Raw genomic sequence first — 26,027 nt, forward strand, 5'->3', positions numbered from 1 at the left:
CATTGATTTCTTAGAAAGAATGGAAGGAAGGGGGAGAGACAGAAAGAGAAGCATCGATGTGAGAGACACATCAATCGGTTGCCTCTTGCACGCACTCCGACTGCCTCCCACCCCCCACCGCAGCCTGCAAACAAGGTACATGCCCTTGACCGAAATCGAATCCTCGACCTTTCAGTCTGCAGGCTGACGCTCCAACCACTGAACCAAACGAGCTAGGGCCTAAAGCTCAATCTCGAAAACAGAAGTTAGGCACCAAGACAACGTTCCAATTTCTTCTCTCTCCTTACCTTGATATGTATTGAGTGCCCAGTGGGCGAGTGCAAACAGATTTGCGTTCCCCGAGCTTTCATTCTACAGCCCATTACCTCGCCCGAGTGGTGCTCGCATTCTGGGAAACGCCTCTCCGCCTTGCACATGGCATCCTTCTTTGTCGGTACTTAACTCTGTGCTCACACAAGGCTCATGGCCCACAGCAACTACCCCACCATCAGCAGGTGAACTAGAGGGGCTTGCTGCCTGCTGACTCGTGGGATCTCACGGTGGAGCAGCGCCACTATTGCTCTGGACTCCTCAGTGAAGAATCGCTTGCCACTCATGTCAATAACCAGACTACGGCTTAGACATTAGCAGCTCATTTAAATTATATCTTAAGAGATGGAGGTAATTGTCTGATATGCATTTTAATCATCGGAATGGCTCTTGTGAACGGGACATTCATCAAAGAAGGAACTTAAAATATGTACCCATATATGCAGTTGGAGAATTTTATCTGGCTGGAAATAAATACATTTTGTAGCATAAAGAAGAAGAAGAACAACAACACACAATGAGCCCTGGCCGGTGTGGCTCAGTTGGTTGGAGCGCTGTCCTGTCTGCCAGGAGGTTGCATGTTTGATTCCGGTCAGGACACATACCTGGGTTTCGGGTTCTATCCTGGTTGGGTTCTAACTCTTGTTATTGCTGGTATGAACGTAAAATGGTGGAGCCACTGTAGAAAACAGTTTGGAAGTTCCTCAAAATGTTAAATATGAAATTACCTTATGACCCAACAAGTCCACTCCTGGGTAGATCCCCAAAAGAATTGAAAACAAGTGTTCAAACAAAAACTTGCACACAGATGTTCATAGCAGCACTGCTCACAATAGCCAAAAGGTAGGAACAACCCAAATGGCCATCAACTGATGAATGAACAAACAGAAGATGGTAAAACCATACAGTGCAATTTACTCAGCCATAAAAGAGAATGAAACACAGCCCTAACCGGTTTGGCTCAGTGGACAGAGTGTCGACCTATGGACTGAAGGGTCCCAGGTTCGATTCCGGTCAAGAGCATGTGCCTTGGTTGCGGGCACATCCCCAATAGGGGGTGTGCAGGAGGCAGCTGATCGATGTTTCTCTCTCATCGATGTTTCTAACTCTCTATTCCTCTCCCTCCCTCTCTGTTGAAAATCAATAAAATATATATTAAAAAAAGAACAAAATACTGATGGATGCTACAACATGAAGAATCTTGAAAACCTTATGCTAAAATAAGCCAATAACAAAAGGCCACAGCATGTGATTCCATTTCTGTGAAATGCCCAGAGTAGGTAAATCTATCGCGACAGAAAGTACATCAGTGGCTGTCTGGGGCTTACTGGGGAGGAGGCCAGGTAATAAATAGCTAAAGAATATGGGGTTTCTCTTTGTGGTGATGAAATGCTCTAGAACTGGCCGCGGCGATGGTTGTACCTATCGGTACTAAAAACCACTGAACTGTATACTTTAAATGGATAGTATGTGAATTACATCTCAATAAGCTGCTAAAAAAAAAAAAAATCATGGCGCAGAGTGCAGAACAAACCTGGGGTCTGGACAGGGCAGCGGGTACAGTCTCCAGGGGACAAAGAGCTGGCCACTTACATTTTGCCACCAACCCCGGATGACATGGAAAGATTAACTGCAAATTAACCTCAATAAAAAACAACAACAGATGGCACATTTGTGAAAACACGGCAGGAGGGGGGCAGGGGAAAGAGAGGGAGGGAGAAAGCAAACACGGTCAGATGCTAAGAATCGCTGGATCTGGGTGAAAGGTCGACAGGTTTTCCTTGTACTACCTACCTGTCGGCTTTTCTGTGACGGTTAAAAACTTTCACAATAAACACTTTCATTCTGAACTCTCAGGGGCTGAATCTCAAACAATCTGAGCAACAAAAGAAATAGCTGTTGTATTGGATTATAATCTATAATAAGTAAATATCTATGGGTCCTTATGATATAAATAACTGAATAAATAAGTAAACAGGGGAGAGGGGCAGCTCGCTCGGACACTGAATAATAAACGCAGAAAGAATGAAGGAACGGAAGAATCACCATTAAAACACGTCTGTAGTGCCCTAACCGGTTTGGCTCAGTGGCTAGAGCATCAGCCTGCGGACGGAAGGGTCCCAGGTTCGATTCCGGCCAAGGCCATGTACCTTGGTTGCGGGGATCCCAGGAGGGAGTGTGCAGGAGGCAGCTGATCGATGCTTCTAACTCTCTATCTCTCTCCCTTCCTATCTGTAAAAAAATCAATAAAATATATATTTTTAAAAAATCTAGTCCAAAATTAATACTGACCACCTCTAGAGAGGGGATTATACTAAGTAATTAACAATAAACATTTTAAAAAAAAAAAAACACGTCTGTAGTAACTGTCACAGGCAAGATCCATGGCTGGATACTAAAATTAGGAGGCAAAAGTTTGAGGAGAAGCAGGATAGGTGCACAGTCCCCAGGTAGCTTCCCCAAGATATTTATTAAGTGCAAATGAAAACACAGAGCATCGCAGGGGAGAAACGGGCAGACATGACCTCAACCACGTGATCAAGACTCACATCAATCACCAGGGACAGGACACATGGACACAGCGTACCTTCTGAGAAGGACACGGCATCACTCCCACGGGATTCCTACCCGAAATGCCCAACCACAACCTAACCACGAGAAAATACCAGACAAACCCAAACGGAGGACACAGCATCACTCCCACGGGATTCTTACCCGAAATGCCCAACCGCAACCTAACCACGCTGACCTGGGTTCAAGACAAGGGAAACAAGAGTGTAGCAAAAGGTTAAAATAACTGGCCGGTACTGCTGGGAGCCAAGATCAACAGTAATTAATATAAATGCGAGGAGTCTGGTCAGAAGGCTGAATGGGGCTTTTGATAGTCACAGGGCTGAATATCTGCGTTTTATTACCTGCTGATGACTCAATGGCCTAAAGCAAACTCCCCCAACCTGATAATCTTACGGTTTACTAAACATCACCTTTGATATGCCTGTTTGCGTTCCTAAAAGGCAATTGTGTATTCTAGTAAATAAAAGCAGATGGGAAGGAGACTCAGTGGAACTTGGGCCCTTGTACCAAGCTCACAACTGGCTTCCCCCATAATTTCCAAATTTCTATTTCTTGTGTATTAATTTGCGCGTCAGCCCTTTCTCCACGTCTTTGAACCCGAGGCGTGGCTTCACACAGTCCTCTTCAAAAATGTGAAGGTCGCGAAAGATAAGGAAAAAATGAGGAGCGGTGTACTGTCTGTACCCCAGGTGGCCCTACCAAGGGGTTAACAGGGCAATAAGCAAGGGAAAGGGTGGACAGGAACTCTGTACCATTTTTGCAGCTTTTACGTAAGTCTAAAATTATTTCAAAATAAAAAGCTTTTAAAGTTCTCATACTTTAAAAAACCTCTTTGTATCAAAGGTGTCTATTGTTTGGAACTGCTTATACCAGTGGGCGGCAAACTCATTCATTAGTCAACAGAGCCAAATATCAACAGTACAACGATTGAAATTTCTTTTGAGAGCCAAATTTTTTAAACTTAAACTATATAGGTAGGTACATTGTTATTCACTTCATTAGGGTACTCCTAAGCTGGCCTTTGCTAAAAACGTCCTCAATCTGATTGAGGTACGTTCGCTGAGGTCGACCCCTTCCAACTCTCCCATCCACACTCGTCTTGTATCCTTGTTTCGTCTGTCTCCTTTTGTTCATCCTCTCTATATGTCCACCCCCACACTTCTTCTAACGCCACTTCTTCAAAATAGACTTGCCCAGGCCGAAAACCGACTTCTGCGCATGGGCCACGAAGTTTCCATCGCACTGTACGTGCGCGCCCGCACGTGGTATTTTGTGGAAGAGCCACACTCAAGGGGCCAAAGAGCCGCATGTGGCTCACAAGCCGCGGTTTGCCGACCACTGGCTTATACCAAGGGCTATGTGATGTGATGTGGCTGATAGGATGGTGCCGGCGGGGGGAGCATCCTCTCCCTGCTGGAAACAGTGGCTGATTCCCACCCGGGAAAGGTGAGGGGGGACTCAAGATGTGACTGTGGGTCCCCCCACCCATGGCATCTGGCCTGGAGGGAGCTGGCATGCTGTGGAAGAGGTGAGCGTGTCTGCCAGGGTCTTTGCTTATTTCTGAGACGAGGGAAGGCTCCGCAAAATGAAAAGAACAATAATGTAGAAGTTCACAGATGGGGCCTTCTTTGCGTCAAGCAATTGATATGACTCACTGTTTGAAACTACTGCATTTGTATTGTTTCTATACTTTAAGATGGCATGGATTAAATATTGGATGACGTTTTAAATAGCTTTCCAATCTACTTGGTAACTTATTTTAACTAGTTTTGCATTAAGAGTGAGTAGGATCATTCAGGACCCTTTGCCTCTCCCGTCGCCCTGGTAATGGAGACCACCTCTGCCTCCTGGCCACTGCCGTTAATTTACTCTCTCATGGAGAATTAACGGTGAGCTCGCTGACCACCAGCCAGAGACCACGCTGACCTGGGCTCAAGACCAGGGAAACAGAGTGTAGCAAAAGGTTAACAACAGACTCTAAGTGGTGGGTGGGTAGGCGTTTACTGTAAAATTCTTTCAACTTTGCTTCGTATTTAAAATTTTTCATAATAAATTATTGTTGAAAAAAAGTCAAACTTCCAATGGGCATTTTGGGCATTCAACCCGCAAACCCAGATTCACAGCCTCGGTGGGAGAACACGGGCAACGAGCCTAGGAGGCCCCGTTTGCAGAAAACCTCGCCCACGCCTGTTCCCTCTCCCCACAGGTGTCTGCCAGCGACAGCCGCCTGAGGGAGCAAGCAGCAGTGGGACGGCCTGTGGCGGCAAAGGCCTGGGGCCTGTGGAGACAGTCTCCACGTCAACACATTTTGGCTCTTCTGGTTCAAGCCAAGTCAGAACACGGGCAGCAGCCACTGTGTTTATTAGCTCCAAATGAATCCGGCGGTGGATGCCAGGGCTGACCAAGCAGCCCCAGCCCTGTCTGTACCCAGGTGGCTCTACCGAGGGTTGATGAATTCTCTTCTTCTGCCAAGTAGTAAAGGGCAGTGGCTACAGTCTGTCCTCTGGGCCATGGATCTGGGGTTTGCATTCTGGCTCTGTGAATTAGTAGTTCAGTGACCTTGGGCAGCTTCATTTACTTCTCTAAGCTTCAGCTGCCTCCTCTGTACAATGAGTAGTTGGCTCCTGGGAAGAATACATTAGATTAGTGGTTCTGAGTTAGGGTGATTTTGTCCCCCAGGGAACATTGGGAGGGAAGGTGTGACTGGCTACAGCCCAGTGGGCAGAGGCCAAGATGCTGCTAAGCATTCTACAATGCACAGTACAGCCCCCTGCAACTGAAATTATCCAGCTGAAAAGGTCAAAGTGCCAAGTCTGAAAACCCTGACTTAGATGGTACAAGTAACACACACGGCACAGGACCTGTAACACTGTGCAGTGCAGGTCTGCCACCACCACCACCACCACCACCACAACCACCACCATTGTCATTGTCATTATCACCATCACCACCACCATCATCATCACCACCACCATCACCACTACCACTGTCATCACCACCACCACTACCACCACCACCACCATCACCATCACCACCACCACCACCACCACCACCATCATCACCACCATCATCATCATCACCACCACAACCACCATCATCACTTGTGGCAGAATGCACGGGAGAACGATCAGCCAGTACTCTGAGGGAGGAAAGTTTAACCTTTATTTCGCAGATCTGCTAGTCCAAGGGAATTCCGGATCCAAAGCCTGAACTGAACTCTGACCTATATCTCCTCCTGTGGCGGGCCCCTGAGGGTCCCTGCAACTCTGCCCAAGTCGGCTGTGGAGGGCCCTGGGGTTAGTTAGGCTCTGCAGCTCTGCCCAAGTCAGTCAGAGTGGGGAAGTAAGACTACAGTTTTAACCAGATACTGAACTAGGTTGCAAGCCCCCCCATTTTCCTTTTCATCACCATTACCACCATCACCAACACCAACACCAACACCACCATCACCATCACTGTCATCATAACCATTGTCATCATCACCAATGCTGTCATCATCATATTGACCACCACCACCATCACCATCACTACCACCACCACCACCATCACCATCACTGTCATCATAACCATTGTCATCATCACCAATGCTGTCATCATCATATTGACCACCACCACCATCACCATCACTACCACCACCACCACCATCACCATCACTGTCATCATAACCATTGTCATCATCACCAATGCTGTCATCATCATATTGACCACCACCACCATCACCATCACTACCACCACCACCACCATCACCATCACTGTCATCATAACCACTGTCATCATCACCAATGCTGTCATCATCATGTTGACTACCATCACCACCATCGCCGTCACCATCACCATCACCGTCACTGTCATCATAACCGTCATCATCACCATGATCACTGTCATCGGTATTACTAGCCCTGGAATTCCCAGTACCCAGAAGAGCACAGGCAGGAGGCCCTCACAGGGGACACAGCCTCGTGCAGAAGACTGAAAGGTCAGTAATACCAGCTCTCGATCCTTTTTCTTCATCGCGTATTATGATTGGAATATGTGCACTTATTTCTTTGTTGACTTATTCACCGCTGTAAGGTCCACGGGGACAGAGGCACCCCTGTTTTCTTTGCTGTGTACACTCAGTGCGGGTTGCACATGAGCGGATGAATCCTGATGAACCAGACACTGGCTCTAATAAACGCCGGACTGTACAAGGAATAGCAAGTGCAGGTGCCGTTAAAATTCCTCTCTGAGGCAATCCCAGAGGGCCTCAAGGAGGAGAGGCGCCGGGTCGAGGGCTAAAGGGAAAAAGCAGGGACTTGGCAGGCATTGGGCAGGCATTCCAGGAAGAGAGCCATCCTGGAAAAGCTGCCAGAAAGGAAGAGGCCTCTGGGAATCTCAGAGCTGGAAAGTAACTCAGAGAACAGCTAGCTAAGGTCACGGGCGATTCGGACACCAAGCTTCCTGGCACCAACTTTGGGCGGTGAGATCAGGACCTGGGACCTCCTGGGAGCCCATGAAAATAGCAAAATGCACCTCATTCTCAAGTTTTCATCTAAGTTAGGCTAATGACCGAGGAGAGTGAACATAGATTCCCCCCGCCCCTACACACACATCCCCCAACACCCAGGCACCAGGAGTGTGGCCACAGACAGCCGGCCCAAAGGTGCACTGTCTCTGACATCATTCTATGCCGTATGCATTATTTTACAACAATGCTCTGCCCCACCTAAGTGACACCCTCCCAAAGTGTCGTCCAGTGAAACTGATGTTCAGAATGATGCAAACTCTAGTTTTATGCAATAACAGCAGTAACAGCCGCTAACACGTGCACAGCACCTTGCCTGCATCGTAGCTCATGTAACCCCCACCAGAACACTTTGGGTGCTGTCGGTACCCCCACCTTACAGAGGCACCCAGCACACTGCACGGTGCGGCCCCACACCTAGACAGGGGGAAACCGACCGTGAGTTCTTTTCCCAAGTTGCAGCCTCACTCCTACAGTCAGTACCAGTGCGTGAGTTTGGAATCAGGCTCTGCTCATTCCGGCCGTACAATCTTGGCACTGAATCCCCCCATATCCTATTTCCTCTTGTGTATAACGGAGGTAAGACAGTGATGGCGAACCTGTGACACGCGTGTCAGAGGTGACACGCGAACTCATTTTTTTGGTTGATTTTTCTTTGTTAAATGGCATTTAAATATATAAAATAAATATCAAAAGTATAAGTCTTTGTTTTACTATGGTTGCAAATATCAAAAAAATTCCTGTATGTGACACGGCACCAGAGTTAAGTTAGGGTTTTTCAAAATGCTGACACGCCGAGCTCAAAGGGTTCGCCATCCCTGAGGTAAGAACACCTCCCTCCACAGGTTGTGTCCAGGGTGAACGCCGATGACAGAGTAAAAGTACCCGACACAGTGCGGAGCACACAGGAGATCCTCCAAGGAAACCAAAAACACCCACCCTGTTTTTCAAACCAAGCCCGTCTCCGAACCCCTGGTGAACGTCTCTGCGCTGGAGGGAAGAAATGGAAGAGGGAAACAAAAAGATCCACGACCCAGATGACCGCAGGCCCGCTGGTGAATGAAATCTCGGCCGGGGGCCCTCGGCCGGGCTGCCTGGGTCAAACTGTAGGGCAGGAAACTGCGAGCTTCCTCCTCAGGAACTCTGTGCTCAGACAAGAGCTTCCTCCAGCTGACCCCACCCACTTCCCCCAGAACATTCCACACTGAGCCAGGAGCTCCAGGAAGAGGCCAAGGGGTCCGGCTGGGAAAGATGGGCACCTCCCTCCCAGGTCACCTCTGACCTGCCCCCCTGCTCAGCTCCCACTGCCTCCCCCCAGAGAGACCAAAGCTTGGCCCCTGCACCGCAGACCCGCCCCTCTCCAGTGTCTCTGAGCTGCTACTAGAGCCAGCGGGAGGCAGGCTGGGTGGCTGCACTGCTGATCCTCAGCCATGGCCCTAGTTTGGCCTCTTACACTCTTTCCTTTGACCCCTGGCTGGTCATCCTGCTTCTAGTCTGGGGGCCCACTACAAATAAATGAGTCAGTTCAGATACCACTCCCCTCCTCAAGCGCCTGCCATGGCTCCCACTGCCCCTGAATTAAGTTCAGAGTCCATACCCTGAGATTCATGGTCTTCCACAGATAGTCCAAACCCACCCTCCAGGCCCCCAGGACTCACAGGTTGGAGCCAAAATGGATTATGCCAAGATTTGCACACCCATTTCTGAGTCTGTAAATAGGAATTCACCTCTCCCATCTCCACCTAGCTGGATCCTACGCCTCCCCCACTCCACCTGACTCTCCCACAAGCCCTCTCCTTTCCTCGTCTCTGAATCCCTCCACCACGCTGTCCCCACACTTCAGGTAAGGCCATGCCACCTGCCACCCCCCCATGGCCTCCGCACTGTGCTTTACTTACTATTTCCCTTTAAACCAACTCCCTCTTTTACTTAAATTTATTTTCAAAGGAAAACTTATATCTCCGCCATAAATAGAAAACCATATCATCTCCCATAGACAGAAGGCAAATGAAGAAAAGAGTTATGTTCAAATATACAGGAAAATAAACACAGTCATTAAAATGTTTTAAATGCTTCTATTTGTAATATAGTTAATATTGCTGTACAATGTACTTCAAATCCTCTCACACTCTAAGAAATACTGCCCCTGTTTGTCTGGCCCTGTCTCACAGTTACCTGGGGACTTGTCACGGCTTTGTCCCGGTTGATCCCCAATAGCACTTGGGGGCACAGATCCTGCCGCCCCTCTCACAGTGCCTACACATAGCATGACACGCAATAAAAATATTTATGGAACAGAATGTTCCAGTTTGCTCAGTCATATTAACATGGTCCCATTCTCTGCCGGGCCCTAAGCCCATCTGATGTCCAACTTTTTACCAAAATGCTATACATGCCTTCCGTGAGCTACCCCCAAATCAACCCCTGACCACGGGGGTCTCTCGGAGCATGACACAGGACGTGTAGCGACGGTCAAGGAGCTGCCTCGGACACTCCCAGATCTTCTCGGACCCCTGCTGCCTCTTCCTCTGAAGCAGCAGGACCCGACAACCAGGAAAAGCAAGTCTCCAGTCAACCATTAACCAACACTCCCCCAGCAGACACACACCCTCCCCGGAGCTAGCAAAGTTCTGGGAAAACCCTGTATGAACTGGGCCCCTGGCTCCAGGAAACACAAGTCACCTTCCTGTCCCCTCGGGGCCAGAGACCCCAAAACACCTACCAGGAACAGAGGGGGGCTTCTCCAGGCCTGACCAGCTGGTGCCCCAGCCGGGAGGAGGCGGTCCCTCCCTCCCACCACACAGCTGTCAGGGGCGACCCTGATGAAGATCTGAATCACTCAGACTTAAGTCAATAAGTGGCAGCCACCGGGGAAGGCCCAGCTGGAGCCAAACCAAGGCCTGGATTCTCCTGGGTGGACGGAAGCCTGGCCACGGCCAGCCACGGCCCATGAGCTGGAGACCGAGTCCCCTGCCAGCGCAGTCTTCTAACAGGGGACAGACACGGGATATTTCTTATCAGAGGGCGGGCTCTGTTGGGGGCGTTTGCATTCTTTCTGGTGTTACTGTTTTTTTGTCTGGCCACTTTTAAGACGTTCAAGGATATTTCTGTTAGGGTACATTGCATGGAAAGTCCCCACAATATTTATCCCCAGGGGACATGCACGGGGAGGCAGCATCTCATCGCTGCCTGAAGCCTCAGCGGCCGGGGGTGGGACGCCGACCCAATGAGTCAGGTGTGGCTCCCCAGGAAGAAGGTAAACTGAGGCACGGATAACGTGACCAATGTCGTAAGCAGAACCTCCCAAATGCAGCTCAAGGGGGACAAGGGTGGTGAAGCGAGCCTGTGCGGAGCTGGGGAGGGCTGCTCCCGACACCTGCCTAGGTGAGAAGGCAGAGGACAAGGGTCTCCATGCTGACCTCACAGTGCAAACAAGCTAATGACGGGAAAATGTTGTAGAGATTAAAAAAACAAACCAAAAACAAAAACCCCACCACATCCGGCAACCTGTCCCCCATGGAGAACAAAAGCAGGTGCTACTGAGAGGCACAGATCAACACTCCTCCTGGATGTGAATGTGGCTGAAGTCGACCAATCAGAATATCCCCGCGCTCCGGGCACAGTGACTGGCGGAGGGCTGAGCGTGTGGCCCAGGCCCAGCAGTGCAGAGTCCTCCCCAGGCTCTCACCACAGTCACTGGAAAATGCCCTCTTTCCCTGCGAGAACCACGTTGGCCTGGGATGGCCAACGGCCACCTTGCCGTCTCTTGGAAACAGCCTGAAAATGGAGCCAAGCGGAGCTGAGGGGTGGAGGGCATAATCCCAGTGGCACTGCCAACTGCTGGATCCAGCCGCACCCGAACCACCACGTTGACTCCCAAGGGCATGCCCTTTTTGCTTGTGTTGGTTTGAGTTGGATCTTTGGGATGTGCAATCAAGGGTCCTCAGCACGTCGGCTATTCAGAAATGGGGAGGAGTAGAAACGCACCACCCAGTGAGCCTGGCTTCTGTTCTTTTCTTTTTTAATCTTCACCCGAGGACATGCTTAGAGAGAGGATGGGAGAGAGAAACATCGATGTGAGAGAGAAACATAGACCGCTGCCTTCTGTATGCTCCCTGGCTGGGGATCAAACCAGCAACCCAGGTATGTGCCCTGACCAGGAATCGACCCAGGGGGCAAAGGCCGTGTGCTCTCCCCGGGCCGGCTCCCACCCCTCCGGGGCCACTCAGCTCTCCCCCTGCCTGCTTGGGCCCCTCTCACCCCATCCCTGCTCCACTCACAAATCTGCTGCCTCTCCCTCTGCTGCCCAAATCAAGCCCGTGGGCCAAGCCCCCACCTTTCCTGGTGCAGCTGCTCCTGCCCCCAGCCCCAGCCCTAAGGGCACCCCAAGTCATGCTGTCTTCTCTCACTCCAGCCCCGCCTCGCTGCTTCTGCTCCTGTCCCCCTCCCCCGGCCCCCGATGTCCCTCACGTCCACCTCACCCTTCCAGACCCCCAAAGGGTGCTGTGCCATGAAGCCCTGACCTCCCCTTCCCTCTGGAAGCAGCGCCTCCTCCTCTGAAGTCCCCTGGCTCCCCACCTGTCCCCTCCCTTCGGCTCTGAGCATTTGCCGCCCTGTGTTACGTTTATGTCTTTATCTTCTACTGGGCAGTCTGTATCTGCTCCATGTTCATGCCCTGTTTATCCTTTCATTCATTCACTCATTCATTCATTCATTCATTCCACAAACAGGCATTGAGCACCGATGATGTGCTGGACCCCGGGCGAGGGCTGAGGACGCCATGAGGAGCACGCCAGGCGCTGTCCCTGCCACCCTGGAACCCACGTCTTGGGAGGGGGAACGCTGAACAAACAAACATAAGTATCTGCATCAGTACAGGCTGTGACACCGCTGCAGAGAAAGGAGCGGGCACAGGACGGGGCGCTCTGATGTGAGGGAGAGGCGGGGCGGGCAACTCTGAGGAAGTCGTTAAACTGGGACAGAGAGCTGAGCAGACGGTCAGGCGCCCCTTCTCGCTAAGTATCTGCGGGCAAGCGGGGGACTGTGAGGAGTCAGACGCCCCCCGTGCGTCCCATGTCTCTGCAAACTTACCCCCTCATCACCCTGACAGGTCACTCCAACTGGCACCTCGGTTGGCCGGGGGGGCGAGGGTTCCCAGCAAACACACCTCTGAGGGCCAACAGGACATTCCGTGATGCCACCCTGCAGAGGTGGCCTGCGCACGGCTCCCAATATGGCACCACGCCCAGAGCTGAAAGGCAAGGGGGCTTCGTCCTGCGTGTCGACTCCGAGTCACGGCCATGGCTGCCTGGCACACCACGCTGGGACTGTGCGGCCTCCCGGGCCTCCGTGGGAACCGGCCGTGAGTGATCCGTGGGGTCCACGCAGGAGCGGGAGCGGGAGCAGCGGCATATGTGCCACACATTTCCTCCCTCTCGGGGCCGCACAATGACCACCCAGGCAAGAAATTTCCTGCCGATTAATTGCCTGGAAAAGCACTGGGCCTCTGGCACCCTTTGCGTTATGGGCCCCGTGAACCGTGCACATAATATTTTTGTTTCCTGCTTGGATTGCTAATTAGCTCAGAGCTACATCTGTGGTTCAAATAGAGAAACGGCTCTGTGGCCCGAGGATGTATCTAACTCTCGCCCCGACTCTGACCTTCTAGCTCATCTGCATTTTTCCTCATCTTACTTTTATGGGTTTCTCTGTAATGACATACACAGAGACATAGGCAAACACATATAAAATAGCTACGTCTGGCTCTGGCATATAGTACCTATTTTATCTTCTTTTATAAAGACACTAGAGGCCCGGTGCACAAAAATTTGTGCACTTGGGGGGGAGGGGGGCGTCCTTCAGCCCAGTCTGTGCCCTCTCGCAGTCTGGGACCCCTCGGGAGATAACGACCTGCTGGCTTAGGCCTGCTCCCAGGTGGCAGAGGGCAGGCCTGATCCCTAGGTGCAGCCACTGGTTGGGCTCAGAGCAGGGCCAATTGGGGAATTTGGGCCCCGCACCCTGTCATGCACAGAGCAGGGAGGATTGGGAGGTTGCGATGCCACCCTCAGTCACGCTCAGGGTAGGGCCGATTGGGGGGTTGGGGCGCCACCCCGTCACCCACAGAGCAGGGCCGATCAGGGGGTTGGGGCGCCGCCACTCTCACACTCAGGGCAGGGCCGATGGGGAGGTTATGGCTCTACCCCGTCACACACAAAGCAGGGCCCATGGGGTGGGGGGGTTGGGTCGCCGCACCCTGTCACACACAGAGCCGCAGGGCGATCAGGGGGTTGGGGAGCTCCCCTCTATCAGGCACAGAGCAGGGCCGATCAGGGGGTTGGGGCGCCTTCCCCTGTCAGAAACAGAGCAGGGCCGATAGGGAGGTTGTGGCTCCACCCCCTGTCACACACAGAGCCTCAGGGCGCAGGGCGATCAGGGGGTTTGGGTGCTGCCCCCGTCATGCTGATCCCGGTGCCGGGAGGCCTCGCGGCTCCGCTGATCCCGGTGCTGGGAGGCATATTACCCTTTTACTATATAGAATAGAGGCCTGGTGCATGGGTGGGGGCTGGCTGATTTGCCCTGAAGGGTGTCCTGGATCAGGGTGGGGGTCCCCACTGGGGTGCCTGGCCAGCCTGGGTGAGGGGATGATGGCTGTTTGCAGCTGGCGACACACCCTTCAGGGTGGGGGTCCCCACTGGGGTGCCTGGCCAGTCTGGGTGAGGGGCTGAGGGCTGTTTTCAGGCTGGGACTGAAGCTCCCAACTGCTCCTTTTTTTCTTTTTCTTTTTTATTCTGGGCCAGCTTTAGCTCTGGCTTCAGCTCTGAGGCCTCTGCTGCTGAAAGAAGGTATCTGGTTTGTTTAGGTTCTATAATCGAAACAATGTATAACTCCAGCTCTGAGATCCCAGCTCACTGAAAGCTGGTTTCTGGGGTTTTGTTTAGCTTCTATATTTGTTACAATGTTTTTTAAACTGAAGGCTCAGAGGCGGGCAAGGCAGGTGGGGAACATTGGAGTCCTCCATCACTGAAGCAATCAAGCCTCATGTTAGTTTCAAGCTGCCTGGCTGCTGGCCGCCATCTTGGCTGGCAGTTAATTTGCATATCTCGCTGATTAGCCAATGGGAAGGGTAGCGGTTGTACGCCAATTACCATGTCTCTCTTTTATTAGATAGGATATTTCTGCATTTCTTACATGTCCAAGCAATAGACAGCTCTTCTGTGGGCCTCTTGCCTCCTCTAAGGAACAAGGTGAGGGAATTAATGACGAGACGGATGGATGGCAGGCAGGAAAATCCAGGAAAAAGGAGACCGTCTCTGCCGGAAAGAATGCAGACCCTCATGGCTCTCGGTGTGAATAGAGTCTGGGATTAGCGATAACCCCAGCTCTGACCAGCTATGTGACTGTGAGGGGAAAACATTACTCACGCACACCCCTCCCCACGGCCAGGCAGCCTGAGGTTTCATCAAGTATTCGCCGCACTCGCAGCAATCTGCCCCACTCGCTTACTCGGTTGTAACCGAGTGGAACAGAGAGGTAGTGACTGCTCATCGGGGGTGAGGCGCCGGAGACGTGCCCACCACCCACTGGGCTCTCCTCGGTCCTGGGAGCAGTGTGCTGGGCAAGCACACGGCTGTCCCCAAGAAGCCACCGAGCCACGCGGCCTCCCACACACGCTGCAGGGATTCAAAGAGAAATGAGCCTTCTGAGGCCATATCTGCATGGGGCCTTCTTCCTCCTCCCCCGCTCTGATGTCTGAGAGCACTGTGACCGACGGGCTTCAATTTCCTGCTTCTCACAGCAAGAGAAAGGGCCCCATCCGGGATCAACCACACTGCTCAGGACTGGAAGTGGCTGCCCCTGCAGAGAGGGCCGGGGGCTCCTGGTCCCCTCCACACCCTCCCCCGCTCCCCCACTCGCACCCGGCAGTCTCCTTCCTGACCACAGTGCCCCCCGCAGGAAAACAGAGCACACAGCACGCATTACCTGCAGACCAGCTGAGCGGGAATGTGCTGCGTGGACACAGTGGGGCTCTGTGAGGTCCCTGGCAGCCGACCCTCCCACCGGGCCTTCTCAGACGCCGCCTGTCCCCTCCTGTCCCCAATCAGAGGCCCATTTATTCCACGATCCCCAGGGTTTCCAGGACCTGAATCAGCACCACTGAGTTTCACACAGCAGGTGAGAATGAGACAATGACAATAACGGGGTCCTTTTCAACAAGTTTTTCAGCCGGGCACGGGAACTCACAGAGCTCACAGTCGCAGCGAGACTGATTCTACATCCCAGACGGTTCCCTGCCCAGTCAGGGTCGAAAGTGGAGGCGACAGGGGAGGGGATGGACAGAGGGCTGTGTTTGTTCAAGTGACAAAATAAGGCCTCATGTAGTCTACCCCCCAGCGAACACGGACCCCGGGTGGTGAGTTACCAAAGTGGGGGAGGGCCCTGGCCGGTTTGGTTCAGTGGACAGAGCATCGGCCTGTGGACCAAAGGGTCCCGGGTTCGATTCTGGTCAAGGACATGTACCTCTGGGTGGGGTGCATGCGGGAGGCAACCAATCGATGTGTTTCTCTCACATCGATGTTTCCCTCTGTCTTTCCCTCTCTCTTCCACTCTCCCTAAAAACCGATGGGAAAATATCCTCGGATGAGGATTAACAACAACAACAAGGGAAAACAAAGTGGGGGAGGGACTTCGACCTAAGGTGACGGGCAGCCCATCTGCTGTCCCCTCTTCTGGCCGTGCTGTGGCTGCTCAGTTGCCCAGAAGCCCCGAGGTCATACTGTGACCAGCCCCCCGGGCCCAGCTGACTGTGCTAGGGGTGCACCCGGCCCAGGCTGGCATGCCGAGGTCTCTCCCTTCACAATCTGGGAAAAGGGCTAAGAGACCGAGTCTCGACTCAAGTGCTCTCTGGCACAGTTGGATGCAAACGTAGGAGCTGATGGAGGGGCAGCTTCCCCACTGGGAAATGCCATGGAAATGAAAGGTGGTCCCTGTGAGCGGAAGAAGAGGGGGAGCCAAAGGGGACTAACGCAAAGGCCAGGCGGCGAGAGGGCTCAGGGGTCCCCCCTGGTTCATGTGCTGAATTCAGCCCTTCCAGGGGCCTGGGCTTCTGCGAGATACTTCGTGTCCCGGCAATAAATCCCCATTTTTGTTCAATCTCTTTCCATAAGGCAAGAACCAGGCCTGCCTTGTTCAGCACTATATCCCCAGAGGCAGCATATGCCTGGCACACAGGAGCCTTTAAAAAAAGACTTACTGAGCGAATGATTAAAGCTCAGCCCAAGGCAAGCTGAATTACTGGTGTCGATGCTTCACCCCTCGTAACAACATGAGATAGCCACGCTCTGGCACGGCCTCATGGTGGGCAGTGGACTCCCCCGCCCCTTGGCTTGAGAATGGTCGCATGGCTTGCTTTGGCCAAGGGGATGCTGACGGATATGATGTGAGCAAAGGTTTGAAATGGGCTTGTGTGCAACTGAGCTTGCTCTCTTGCACTCCTGCCTGTCACCATGACGCACATGTGCCTTGGTGGTCACCGGGCCAGTGGGATAACCGGTACATGGAACAGACCTAAACCCAACTTATAGCTCGAAACCAACCAAGTCCCACTGCCGCAGCCTAAGTCAGCCAAACTTCACCCAACCCACAGGTATGTGTGGGCAGATTAAATGCTTATTGCCATATGCCAATGGGTTTGGGGTGGCTTGTTATGAAGCAATATTGTGGCAATAGATGACAGAGACGTATGTCCTGGCAACTCTGAAGAATGGGACAAGTCCTGGGGTAGGTCTTACATCTTGTCCTCCATATGGCCCACAGCTGAGTCCACAATGATTCTATGGATAGAGCCACACCCCTCCTCCAGACTATGAGATAAACTTCCCAGAATTCCACAGTCCCACAGCTAGCCTCCTGGAGCAGTCCAAAGCGTACTAAGCACTGACACAGTGCCAGGCGCATAGTAGGTACTTCATGAGAGTTAGTTTTTGTCTTCCTCTCCCCACCCTCTCCCCAACTCCATCACTAGGCCCCCGAAAGCACATCTCCAAAGGCAGAAAAACCTTCAGCTTTTTTCTTTGCAGAGGCTAGGGAGGAGGGTGCACCCTAACCCACCCTGGGGCCTCCCCCTCCTTACTGCCGCCACTAATCCCCCAAACGCAGGTACCGAGGAGGGGACAGGGACACAGGCAGGCAGAGCACGCCGCCTTACATTGTAACTGTGATTCAGTGTGTGATCTACATTATATTTTATTCATTCAAAATTTATAACTGTCTGTTTCAAGGAGAGCTTGAGGCAGCGTAGGGGCTGAAAGTAATAAAAAATAAACAACTTAAGGATCAAAGAGAATAGCGGCCAGGCCGAAAGCAGGAAGAGGAGATGTCACCATAAATCTGATGATTAAACTGAGCAACACATCTGACTCTCAGCTTCCCCGCAGCCGCCGACACAAGGCAACTGCGTGGGCTACAAAGTCAACATAAAAGCGAAGCAGCGGCCCCCGCGTCGGCGTGTGAGCCCCACTCACACGGAGCTCCAAGCCCAAAGGGTCAGGCCAACTAGGAGGACAGCAATCCCAACAGTAATAACCACATCCACGCGGCAAGCGCTGCTCTACACGCTCTGCCCAAGACTCCTCATTGACACAGATACCAGCATTCCTTCCATTTTACAGATGAGGAAACCAAGGCCCACCGAGTGAGGAAATGGGGGAGCCAGGATGAAGAGCTGCAAGTCTGAACCCAGAGTTCAAGCCCTTAACCACGAAGCCACCCAGCTTCTGCTTTGTTCATGCTGGACCCGCCCCCACCCCACCCCCACCCCAGCCTGCAGACCCTGAGCACTGAGCCTCTACTCTTCCCTGCTGAGGTCTCATCCTCCTCAACTCTGAAGAGCTCCATCCCAAGACGTCAGTCACGGGCTTATTCGCCTGTTTGTCAGGAGCCATTACCTCCTGGTGAGCCCCTTGCAGACAGCCGGCCTGGATTCCCGCCTCCAAGCTCTGGAGATGCATCTGACCTTCCTCCCCCGACGGCACCTGCACTCAGCGCGTTCTGCTTGCCACCGGCCCTCCTCCGAGCGCACCTCCCCCCAGCTCCTCCCAGGCCGCCTCCCATGCTGTCCATCCGCCAGGCATGTCCCGGATTCCAACACTAACACCCAAAGACGCCACATTCTACATTGGTCAGCACAGCCACCACTGACAGTGACGGGCAGTGAATGACCTCTGAGGCAAGACCCCTGAAGTGCAACCCTCCGCCCCCTACACGGCTGCTGTGCGAGCCCACACTCGGAACGTCAGGTCCACAGAAGGCGAGGCCCGCCTACACTGAGTCCCGGCTGCCCCCTTGGCCCTTCCTCTCTGCCTTGACCTCAGAGAGGGACTGGATGCAAAGTCTCAATTCTTTAAAATCAATTTAGATTCCACGTAGGACTTCCTCGCTTCCCAGATCACCCCTTTGCTGCACAAATGATCCCCATCACCCTGCCAGGGGCGACCCAGCTCACCGTCTGACACCCAAACCAGAAGACGGGCTGGTGGGACGTCTGAGGCCATCCCAGCCCACCCGCCCGCCCCTTCACGGAGAAGCTTCTCGTCTCCCTGTTTGAAACCAGCAGACCAAACTGATGATCCTACAAGATGCTCCGCATTCCTTTGCTAGAAAGTCTCCATCATGAGCCACACAAATCGCAGCCCTTTTCCACATGCTGCCCTTGCATGACATTCAACCGCAAGCATGACCGGCAGACCAGCGTGTCCACGGCACCTGCATCGCTGGCCAAGCAAGATCCCCAGAGCAGTTAGTTAACTCCCTGCCCCGGGGTACCCTCAAGATGGGGAGACTTTATGGTAAAGAACCTGTTTCTGCTGAGCTCAAGTCAAAAGCCTGCGAAGCCCAGAGAGTGCGAGAGCGGTCTAGGCTGGGTCCTCAGACCCCAAGCTGTGGCTCCTGTGACTGAGGAAACCCCGCAGCAGGATGGGGACTGGCGGACAGAGATCGGGAAAGGCCAGGGAAGGACAACCGGGGGAGATACAGACAGCCTGGCGGCTGCTCTGAGCCATCAGGGGTGAGAGAGCCCTTCCCATTCGCCCCTGACCTTTGCCGGTGGGGGAACTGCACCCGTGGCACCTTCCCCTGGATCAAATACGTTCCCAGACCCTGACGTTCACGAGGACAAGCGCTGTGACGACTCAGAGGCCTGTCGAATTGGGTCATTTCCTGTCACTAATCCAGGTGACGCGATGATATTAAAAAAGAAACAGGAGCGAATTCATTGCATTTTTTACTTTGGATTTTATCTTTGGGTGGTGTTTATTTTCAGGGATTTAGACACCGGAAGAGCCGCTGGGTCCTTCCTTTTTTTACTTTTAAATGAGGCCCCACTTAGAGCAGAACAAGTGTGACGTTGAGACTTCTTAGGCAAATGGTCTCTGGGGTCTCGCCACTGTTTTCTGGTAAGTGCGCCCAACACCCCTCATCTGACCCCCTGTGCTCCACACCAAGGAGCAGGAAACGCGAGCCTGGTTTCCACAAATGGAGTCCAGAAAATTACATGCACGCCCACAGTTCACCTTCTAAATTAAGTCCATGTTCGCCATTAACTGTCCACAGGGGACTCACAGGAAATTGGTCCAAAAGTGGGAACTAAATTTAAAGTTAGGGGGGGAAAAAAACCTTCATCAGGCCCAAATGTTTGAAGTAGCTTTACCACAAGCTTTTAAAGTTAGATGTAAAGTGACTACCTGTTTGAGAGTTCACTTTGTGAGCCCAGGAATCCAAGTGTTCTATGTAAAAACCTGGGGAACTGATTAAAGACAGCTTCTACCCTGAGTTTTAGCAATATGAGGGTCACTCTCCACTGAGGAATGGAGGGAGGGAGGGGGGAAAGGAAAGGGAGGGGAGATGGAGAGGGAGAGGGAAGAGAGAGAGAGAGAAACACTGATGTGAGAGAGACACATCAATTGGTTGCCTCCCGCATGTGCCCCAACCAGGGCAGGGATTGAACCTGCAACCCAGGTACGTACCCTTGACTGGGAATCGAACCTGTGACCCTTCCGTTTGCGGGCTGATGCTCTAATCCAGCGATGGCGAACCTTTTGAGCTCGGCGTGTCGGCATTTTGAAAAACCCTAACTTAACTCTGGTGCCGGGTCACATATAGAAACTTTTTGATATTTGCAACCATAGTAAAACAAAGACTTATATTTTTGATATTTATTTTATATATTTAAATGCCATTTAACAAAGAAAAATCAACCAAAAAAATGAGTTCGTGTGTCACCTCTAACACACGTGTCATAGGTTCGCCATCACTGCTCTAATCACTGAGTAACACTGGCCAGGGCGTCCACCAAGGTTTTGATGCTAGTGGTTGGGAACACTGTAAACATCAGGACTTTTTGGTTGCAAACAACAGAAACCAGGTCTGGTTGATATAAACAGAAAGGAATTTTTTTTTAACCCTCACCCAAGGATATTTTTTCCATTGATTTTTAGAGAGAGTGAAAGGGAGGGAGGAGTGGGAGAAAGAGAGAGAGAGAGAAACATCGATCTGACTGGGGGGGATCATCCGAACCTGTAACTGAGATACACGCTCTTGACCGGGAATCAAGCCCGAGACCCTTCAGTGCGCGGGCCGACACTCCAACCACTGGGCCAAACCTGCCAGGGCAAGCAGACAGGAATTCACTGCAGGGACAGCCGGTAGCTCAGGTGGATGAGAAGGCCGAAGGACCTGACGTAGAAGGAAACAGAAACCCTGGGGGCTTGCAAGAGGCTCAGCGTCTGATCAGCTGCCACTCTGGGAACAGGTAGCTCCAATAGAGATCCTTCTTCATTTGGCTCAAGTTTCAGATCCCAGAATGGACAGCCCAGCTGAGCAGCCCAGCTCGGGGCAAGGCCCCGCCCCTTGACCTGGGTGATGGCGACATGGCTGTGTTCACGTTGTGAAAATTACTCAAGCAGGACACTGAGGATTTGTGCAGTTTCCTGAGTGACTATTATGCTTCAACAAAAGTTACACCTAACCTACGACCCAGCAATTCCACCCCTAAAAGAAGGGAAAGATGTAAGGGAACTACTATACTTGGGAGAAATAAAAACATGTCAACAAAAAGATGTATGGCCACTCCACTTACAACAGCCAAAACCTAAAAATAGCTCTATCAACGGGTGAATAAACAAACTGTACATATTCACACGATGGAATACTACTCAGCAATAAAAAAGAAGCAACTACTGATACACACAACAGGATGAACTCAAACATGATGTCAAGTGAGAGGGAAAGAAGCCTTTTATGAGAGAGTACATACTGTATCATTCCATTTACATGAAGTTCTAGCACAAGCAAAACTGACATGGTGGAAAATAAGAACAGTGGTCAATTCTGGGGGAGCAGGGGTTGTCTGGGAAAAGGCGTGAGGGAGCTTTCTGGGGTGACTGTCACGTACTCTATCTTGACAGGGTTTGGGTTGCATAGGTATATGCATTTATATATCTGAGCTCCTTGAATGGAAAACCTAAGATTTTTGCATTTTGTTGTATGCACATCTTACCACAAAACAAACAAACAAACAAAAATATTGGACTTTACTTAATGATAAGCTTGCTGACTTAAAGTTCTGACTGTTTTGTTCATCAAAAGATGCCATTAGGCCCAGGCCGGGTAGCTCCATTGGTTAGAGCGTTGTCCTGATATGCCAAGGTTACAGGTTCAATTCCCTGATCAGGGTGCACACAAGAAGCAATCAATAAATGTATAATTAAGTGGAACAAAAAATCAATCTTTCTCTCCTTCTTTCTCCCTTCCTCGCTCTCTCTCTAAAATCAATCAATCAATCAATCAAATTGTTTCAAAGACACCATTAAGATAGTGAAAAACACTAATACTTTCAACAATAAGGAATTTTTAAAAAGATAATGAAAAAGCAAGCCACAAACGGATAGAATTGCAACATGTAATAAAAAAAGGATTAGTGCTAGAATGTGAATCTGAGAAGATCTGTTATGAAGCAGTAATAATCTAATATGAAAAAAAGGTGTAAAACAGTACAGCTGTGTAAATGAGGAAACACAAAGCGTCCATAGACATGGCCAACCTAGAAGATGAAGGATTAAGAAGCACAGTTGGCAGTTACAAGATAGTCACAGGGATTAAAGCACAGCACAAGGAACACAGCCAACAAGCCCACATAATAAAAGGGTGACATGCAAATCAACCAAACAGCAGAATAACCGGAGCGCCCGCAGCCCCTCCCCCCGGCCACTCCCGATGGCCCCCACCATGCGGGCCGATTGGACCCCACCAGTGCACAGATTCGTGCACCGGGCCTCTAGTATTGTAATAACTATGTACAGTGCCAGGTGGGTACTTGAAATATTGGGATGATCACTTTGTAAATTATATAATTGTCTAATCATGATGTTGTAGACCTGAAACTAATCCTATATAATAAAGAGGGAATATGCAAATTGACCGTCACTCCTCCACAAAAGATGGCGACACCCACAGCGGAGGCCAAGTTCCTGTAACTAGCCTTAATGAGCAATCAGCAGGGACTTGAGGCTGTGCTCCTTCCACCCCCGTGGGGCTTGACAGGGGACCTCAGGCCGCACCCCCCCAACCCTGGCGCCAGGCTGGGGAACCTCAGGCGGTGGCCCCACCCTGGTGCCAGGCCAGGGAACCTCAGGCTGTGCCCCCCACACAGCCGGGCTTAACGGGGGACCTCAGACCATGCCCCCCACCCAGCCAGGCTTAATGGGTGACCTCAGGCCATGCCCCCCGCTCAGTGGGGCTTGACGGCAGACCTGAGGCTACGCCCCCTCCCAGCGCTGGGCTAGGGGACCTGAAGCTGCAGCCCCTGCCTGGCGGGGCTTAACGGGGAACCTCAAGGCGTGTCCCCTGCCTGGCGGGGCTTGACGGAGGATCTCAAGGTGCCCACCCCCCCCCCCCGCCCCAGGGCTGGTCTGGGGGACCTCAGGCTGTGCCCCCTGCCCAGCGGGGCTTGACACCAGACCTGAGGCTGCGCCCCCTCCCAGTGCTGGGCTGGGGGACCTGAAGCTGCGCCCCACACCCGGCGGGGCTTGACAAGGGTGGGACCGGCCCGGTCTGGATCTAGCCCAATTGGGGGCAGGCAGCGGGGTCTGGGTCTCGTACAATTTTGAGGCGCCCGTGGGTGGGTGGGGACTTGACTCTGGGTCCCGTGGTGCACCCCAGACTCTGACAGGAGGAAGATTTTCATATACATTTTACTAAATTTCTTTCATCTCTGACACTCCTATTATAGAGAAAGGGCAAACAGCAATATTAAAATATTTCCTGGTTTGGCTCAGCATTGGCCTGCGGACGGAAGGGTCCCAGGTTTGATTCCGGTCAAGGGCACATGCCCAGGTTGCGGGCTTGATCCCCAGTAGGGGGCCTGCAGGAGGCAGCCAATCAATGATTCTCTCTCACCATTGATGTTTCTATCTCTTCCTCTCTGAAATCAATAAAGATATAAAAAATATATATTTCCTCTAATTAATCCCCTTTTAATGTGCATAAATTTTGTGCCCCAGGCCACTAGTATAAAATAATATTGACTGTCAACTGTAATTGAAAAACAACCACCCTGTTCAACCTTAACAGTCAGTAACCACTAAAACTCCAATTTGAACCACAGTGAAATACCAGATCACACTCACCAGTTTGGCTAACACCGGTGAGGATGAACTAAGAACTGGTGAGGATATAGACTGAGCAGCAAGCACTGACCAGGGCAGGAATAAAATACACATTGCCCCAGAGAATTACAAGAGGTGGCCTTATCATTCAGCTCCCAAGTACACATCCTGGAGAAACACACACACAGAAAGGAGGTTGATAAAAGTCAAGAAAAGTGGAGACAACCCAAATGCCCATCAGCAAATGGAAGGGATAAACAAACTGGGTATCTTTACACACAGCAGCAAAAAGAAGGAACTGTAGCTACAGGCAGCGACAGGATGAATCACAACCACACACACACACACACACACGCACGCAAATGTCTCCAGTCAAAATATGGAATACAGTGTGATTCGCTTGTAAAGGTTCAAAAGCATATAATACGTTGCTTAAGGGTATAAATGAATATAGTAAAGCGATGAAGAACAATAGGTTAATGATGATAACAAGTTCCATGGGGATGGGGAGAGAGGAAGAGCCACTTAAGGAGAGAAATAAAAATATTTTCTAAAGGGTTGCTGGTGCTCTCTTTCTTAAGTTAGCTGAGTAGATGACTGCTTTCTTCTTCTTTAAACTGAACATATATGTTGTTGTTTTTTTAAATATATTTTATTGATTTTTTTACAGAGAGGAAGGGAGAGGGATAGAGAGTTAGAAACATCGATGAGAGAGAAACATCGATCAGCTGCCTCCTGCACACTCTCCCCCCCGCCCCCCCGGGGATGTGCCACAGCCAAGGTACATGCCCTTGACCAGACTTTAACCTGGGACCCTTCAGTCCACAGGCTGACACTCTATCCACTGAGCCAAACCGGTCAGGGCAAGAACATATATGTTTTATATGTTCTTTTGTATATATGTTTCACAATAACTTTTAAAAAACTCATTAACTTCCTTATATTCCAACATTTCACATAGAAGAATGAATAAATAGGCAAGCATAACCAAGGTTATTTTGAGAAAGAATTTGCACTGCCAGGTGTTAAAGTATATAAAGTCACAACAAAAAAATGTGATAGTGGGAAAAGAGATAGATTAATAAAAAAGAAAAAACAGAAAGCCTGGAAGCTAGTATGTTTTCACACTATAAAAAAGTCAGTCAGGGGAAGGGGGATGGAGAGCTAGTGTCTAAGACCAAAACCTATAACCTGGCAACACCCAGCTACTGACCCGGGGAGGCTAAGGGATAAGGGAGGAGGAGATCCTGCTTGCCTTTTATACTTTTTGAATTTTAAACAACATGATTGTAATGAATATTCAAAAATAAATTTAAAATACAGTTGGTGGGGAGAGAAGTTAAACTGAAAGAACTGGTCGACAATTTGGAAAGAAATAAAATCAGGATCTTATCTCACATCATAAACCGAAATAAACTTCAACTGGATTAGAGCTGAACATAAAAGAGAGCGCTGAGTGGAAAAGCTGAAACCAAATAAAGAACCAGAAGAAAATATAGGTGAATACTTATCTGACCTTGGGGTAGGAAAGATCTTTTAAACCCAGAGGCAAAGGAAGACATGGTAAAATGAAAGGACTTAACCAGACGCTCAGGCTGCCATAACAAATACCATAGAGCCTGGGTCACTTAAACAACAGACGCTTATCTCTCACAGTTCTGCAGGCTGGAAGTTCAGGATCGGGTGCCATGGATTTGCTGCTTGGTGTGGACTCTTCCTGGCTTGCAGAAAGTGGCCTTCTTGCTGTCACTGACATGGCCTTTCCTTGGTGCATGCACAGGAAAGAGTGAGAGAGCCAGCTCTGGTGTCTCTTCTTATTAAGGGCACTAATCCCATCACGAGGGCCCCACCCTCATGGCCTTACCTAACTCTCCCTCCCAAAGGCCCCATCTCCAAAGATCATCACCTTGTGGGATAAAGCTTCAACATATGAATTATAGGAGAACACACACATTCAGTCCACACCACCATACATACATTAG

The sequence above is a fragment of the Myotis nattereri genome (genome assembly GCF_964212035.1).
Source record: "Myotis nattereri genome assembly, chromosome: 16".
NCBI classification, from domain to species: domain Eukaryota; kingdom Metazoa; phylum Chordata; class Mammalia; order Chiroptera; family Vespertilionidae; genus Myotis; species Myotis nattereri.